Below are 6,235 nucleotides of genomic sequence, written 5' to 3'. Positions count from 1 at the left end.
CCCCTGGGGTTAAAGGTAGGGTTAGGGTCAGGGTCAGGGTCAGGGTTAGGGTCAGGGTTCAGGGGTCAGGGTTCAGCTGTGTGGGTTTGCCAGTACAGGTGAGCCTCCTGAACACCTTAACTTGTTAAATTATCTACCTGTGTGTCTTAGCTTACCTATATGAGTTTAGCTGCTTAAATGACCTGTGTAAGATCACCTGTCTAACCCGCCTCTGACCCCATTCAATGTTTAACGTCTCTAAATAAATGATTGACATAATTGTGTTTCTTCATATTAAATGATTTTTCCTAATTTAATGGGGACAACTGGGTAAACACAAAATTAATATGATGATATGTTCTCAATGTCAATTTGACCCCAGGCTGTTTTAATTGTATAAAATATATAAGAAATATCAACATTTTGCACACATTGTTACTGTTCTTGATAACAGAAATTGTTTTTCATTCCAAAAGTTATAGATAACAACACTATGTACTTAGAAATAATATGAAGCCATGAAAACATCTAAAGGATATCTCTTTCCAATTTTAGGACAATCAGTGAGATTTTATGGTGATCTGCATATTTCTCCAAACATAAAGTACCTGACACATAAACTTGGGTAAAACATTTAATTATAATAATTCGGAGGTTCAAATTGACCCCAAGGATAAAATATGTTAGTAAATTTGAAGGTAATAGGAGGGTTAAGTGTATATAGTTACCTGTATATGTTAACCTGTATATGTTATGCAGCATAAAAACAATAAAAGTGTCTCAAGGCCCAGAGCCTGAACCAACTGTTTGAATGACCTTTGACCTTCATTAGCTGACCTGTTTTAGTTTCCTGTAAGTTCACCAGTGTGTGTGTGTGTGTATTTGTGTGTGTGTGTCTGTGTGTGCGTGTGTGTCTGTGTGTGTGTCTATGTCTGTGTGTGTGTGTGTGTGTGTGTGATCACTGACTGTTTAAGCCTCTGTACTGTGTGTATTAGAGTTCAAATCTGACTCGAACTGGAAATATTGTTTTCATTTAAAACCTTGTTTAGCTGATTAAGTCAATGCTACATTTTTTAAATATCTTGCTAATAAAGTAGCCTGACGTAGCCTGACGTTGTCATACTCATAATTCTAGTCAGAACATTAGGCTGTGATTATGGGGCGTGTTTCAACCGAACCAGGAAAAAAAATGCCTCTTCGCTCAATTGGATATACCTAGAACCAATCAGAGCAATGTAGTATGACCATAACGTAGACCATCGGTGCCAGCTGATGAATTCAACTTTTACCGGATCCCGTAGGAAGGACGGCAAAAACATATTTTTGATGCCTTGATCGCGTTTCTCTGTTCCTCTTTCAAAATGAATGCGCTGTCGATGTCTTCTAAAACAGACTAGATAGCAGAATCAAAACATCTCAGCTCTCCAGCGGCAGCCATGTTTTTTGAAAACAAATTCAACCCAAGCTCGTTGGTGACGTGGTTGATTACGTTACTGTTGATCATCTGTCCATCATCGTATAAAGCCCGCCCTGACAATTTGATTGGTCTGTACAGCTTCTGGTCGGGCATAATTCCTCCTCAACGGAGCAATGCCAGACCGAACTTCCCGACCTCAAATATTGTGGGCGGGGCTAAGTTTGTCTGGTACCCAGGCTACTAATAAAGGGTAGGTTCAGATTATATATTGTTACGACTCACTGCGCCTCTACAGACGGTGCAATGGCCATGCATGGCCTGTAGGACGTTTGGGACGACTGATGACCGATGACCCACACCTGACGAGGTGTAGGGAATAAAAGGATCAATGGACACCTGACTCTCTGGCTCAGGATATCGACGTCTAAACCCCTAGACACGTTGCCTTTGTATGGAGATTGTAGTGGACTGAATAAACACGCATGCTTTTTGTAAGAAAACCGTTGTTGTCTGCCTCCGTTGTTATGTTGCGGTCACGAGCCGGCCCAACTGTTGAGGTACCACACCCACACAGTCACTGGCATCAACAGCCAAATGAAAAGAATCTGTAACTTGGAAAAACTTTCAAGGTCCAAACACAAACAACACACATTAAGTACAAGTGAGTGTCCCACTTCAGCTCACTCACTCACTCATTCACACACACACACACACACACTCACTCACTCACTCACTCACTCACTCACTCAACCACACACACCCCTCCCACACACACACCCCTCCCACACACACACACACACACACACACACACACACACACACACACACACACACACTATCACAAACACACACACACACATAACATCCATATTTAACTCTATCTCTCTCACACACACACACACACACACACTATCACAAACACACACACACACACACACACACACTGATGATTAGTATATCTGTGAATCAGTGTTGAGGCAGGTGTGTTTGGATATGATACTATACTGCCATCTAGTGACCCAAGTTTGTACCCAACAAAACACACAGACAAACTCTCTCTCTCACACACACACACACACACACACACACACACACACACACACACACACACACACACACACACACACACATTCATGGCAAGACATCACACAACAACACACACCTGCTCAAATGGTGAAGGCAGCCTAGGCCTATAGCAGCATCACTAAGGTGCTTCTCAGCATCACTAAGGTCCTTGGCAGCATCACTAAGGTGCTTCTCAGCATCACTAAGGTCCTTGGCAGCATCACTAAGGTCCTTGGCAGCATCACTAAGGTGCTTCTCAGCATCACTAAGGTGCTTCTCAGCATCACTAAGGTCCTTGGCAGCATCACTAAGGTCCTTGGCAGCATCACTAAGGTGCTTCTCAGCATCACTAAGGTGCTTCTCAGCATCACTAAGGTGCTTCTCAGCATCACTAAGGTCCTTGGCAGCATCACTAAGGTGCTTCTCAGCATCACTAAGGTGCTTCTCAGCATCACTAAGGTGCTTCTCAGCATCACTAAGGTGCTTCTCAGCATCACTAAGGCCCTTGGCAGCATCACTAAGGCCCTTGGCAGCATCACTAAGGTGCTTCTCAGCATCACTAAGGTGCTTCTCAGCATCACTAAGGTCCTTGGCAGCATCACTAAGGCCCTTGGCAGCATCACTAAGGCCCTTGGCAGCATCACTAAGGCCCTTGGCAGCATCACTAAGGTCCTTGGCAGCATCACTAAGGTGCTTCTCAGCATCACTAAGGTCCTTGGCAGCATCACTAAGGCCCTTGGCAGCATCACTAAGGCCCTTGGCAGCATCACTAAGGTCCTTGGCAGCATCACTAAGGCCCTTGGCAGCATCACTAAGGTCCTTGGCAGCATCACTAAGGCCCTTGGCAGCATCACTAAGGTCCTTGGCAGCATCACTAAGGTGCTTGGCAGCATCACTAAGGTCCTTGGCAGCATCACTAAGGTCCTTGGCAGCATCACTAAGGTCCTTGGCAGCATCACTAAGGTGCTTGGCAGCATCACTAAGGTGCTTCTCAGCATCACTAAGGTCCTTGGCAGCATCACTAAGGTCCTTGGCAGCATCACTAAGGTCCTTGGCAGCATCACTAAGGTGCTTGGCAGCATCACTAAGGTCCTTGGCAGCATCACTAAGGCCCTTGGCAGCATCACTAAGGTGCTTGGCAGCATCACTAAGGTGCTTCTCAGCATCACTAAGGTCCTTGCAGGGTCCTAGCTGAAGCTAACAGACGTGCCTAAATTCCTGAAACCCTCTCTATTACCCCCCCGGATTCCTGAAACCCTCTCTATTACCCCCCCGGATTCCTGAAACCCTCTCTATTACCCCCCCGGATTCCTTAAACTCTGTCCAGGGTCAGGCAGTGCCTTTAGTTTCGGAGTGGGATAGAGATATTTTATAAAATCAAACAAATATTAAAAAAAAATTGCAAAATGTCTTATAATGTTGTTTTTTGTTTCTAGAGTTTACACATTTTGAGTTATTTGAAGAAGAAATGTAATAGGGAATTAAGAGACAAACTATCTGGAATTTCGATTCCGGCATCATATTTCTTTTAGCATTACCAACCCTTATTAGGGTTAGGGTCCTAGCTAAAGCTATCAGACGTGCCTGGGGTTAGGGCAGGGGCGTCGTTAGGCCTAACGCTGAAGCCCCCCTAAAATGTTCTTCAGCCCCCCCAAATCATGTGGCATTATTGGCTTAAAAAAAATAATTAAAATTAAAAAAATTAAACTATTGTTTCTCACACGGACAAGTTATTTATAACTCTAACATGCTACTTATGTGCGTGCGTTCTGGTTTGTATGTTTACTCCCCCTTCAAATTATAATCCAATAGCCTTTCATCATACTTTACGATATAAACCCCAGGCACTAGTACCGTCTCTCGTCAACGACAGCCAGTATTATAGACAAGGAGTTCAAAGTAAATGATGCACGGAGTGAAATTGTAAGTACAAGAAGTTACAGAATGTGGCTATCTGTAGTTGTTAACGAGTGTTACCTGCTTTATGTTTACTTGATATGAGGCAAATGAAAGCGAATATTGTAGTGGGCTATGTTAAAACTAAGCTAGCTTGCTACTTTGTTAAAAACTGTCACCAGTTAGCAAGAGTGTGAACGAGCGAATTCGAAATACAAGAAATAACTATTGACATCTCTCTATTCTTTGCATTGATATATCTCTCTAGTATTTCAAAACAATATTATCAGTCCCTATAGAATGTTGTTATTTATAATCAGTTAATGCTAGTGAAAACTAAATGTCATAGTGTCCCTCATAACGCTATTGTACCGGTACATCATCCAATTCATTGACCAGATGGATATAAGAACATTCTTTAGGAGAGGTGGTAGCTCCGCCCAGTCAGATGAGAGAGAGAAGCAGGAGATTGACAGGGCTGAAGGAGCCGGTGTGATGGAGGTTAGTGGTCTACAGTTGTAGAAGGAAATGAGTGGAGTTTTTTTATTTTTCTTCTACTGTGGTAGAAATGTATAGGCATTTGTTGTCAGGCCTAGGCTACTCCAAGGGTTAGCCTAAACTAGATTATTACATGATATTTTTATGCCAAGTCATAAAATTGGCTTTTGGATTTCGATCAGTTAATGTTTCAATGTTTGAACTTATCTTAAAGGGTGATGCAGAAGGAGAGGCTGAGGCAGAGAGTCAGAGAGAGGAAGAGACAGACCAAGCAGCTGCAGCAACTAATGATTTAGGTGAAAAAGACACAGGGCCCAGACAGGTTAAGCTGAAGAGCTACCCACAGGACAGCTTTGGTGCTCAGAACAGGTCATTTCAACACAGCTGGTATATTTGTGTTGTCAAATTTCACTATGACCCTGTCATTCTGTCTCTTGTGTTATCATATACTGAATGCAAGCAAAACTACAGAGCAAAATCACACTCTTTCTGATTAAACCAATCTATGAACTGTCTGAAACAATGGATATCCGCGGCCCCAAATGGGCCTTAAAAAAAAAAAATTGCCGCGCGCAAACATGCCACTCTCCTTGGGGCTAAGCCCCCCCTTTCTTTGAATCCTAGAAACGCCCCTGGGTTATTGTCCTAGCTAAAGCTAACAGGCGTGCCTAGACTCCCACTGCGCTGAAGACAAAGGACCGAGATCATCGAACGCAGTGGAATTTCATCCTTCCCCATTTGTCATCACAGTTGGTATGCGTGTGTGTGTGTGTGTGTGTGTGAATGTGAGTGTGAGTTTGTGTGTGTGTGTGTGTGTGTATGGGTGTGTGTGTGTGTGTGTGTGTGTGTGTGTGTGAGTGTGTGTGTGTGTGAGTGTGTGTGTGTGTGTGTGTGTGTGACAGTGTGAGTTTTGTGTGTGTGTGTGTGTGTGTGAGTGTGTGTATGGGTGTGTGTGAGTTTGTGTGTGTGTGTGTGTGTGTGTGTGTGAGTGTGTGTGTGAGTGTGTGTATGAGTGTGTGTATGAGTGTGTGTTGTTTTAACTATAAACAAATGTTGAAGACTTAAAGAATTAAAAACAAGATAGGGAGCTCGAAGTTTGATTGTTCCAGGACCCACACACACACGCACACACACACACACACACACACACACAGGGGCAAGAACCATTTTTAGACCCTCCAGAACTCATACACACACACACACATGCCCAGCCTTAGCTAAGACCCTGTAGAGTTTATTCTCTGTTACACACACACACACACACACAAACACAGACACACAGACACATGACGCATGATAGGTCAATGGCAGGATGGGCAGGTACACACACACACACACACACACACACACACACACACACACACACACACACATACACAC

The sequence above is a fragment of the Clupea harengus genome, chromosome 23, assembly GCF_900700415.2.
Source record: "Clupea harengus chromosome 23, Ch_v2.0.2, whole genome shotgun sequence".
NCBI lineage: Eukaryota > Metazoa > Chordata > Actinopteri > Clupeiformes > Clupeidae > Clupea > Clupea harengus.
This window is presented reverse-complemented; position numbering follows the sequence as displayed.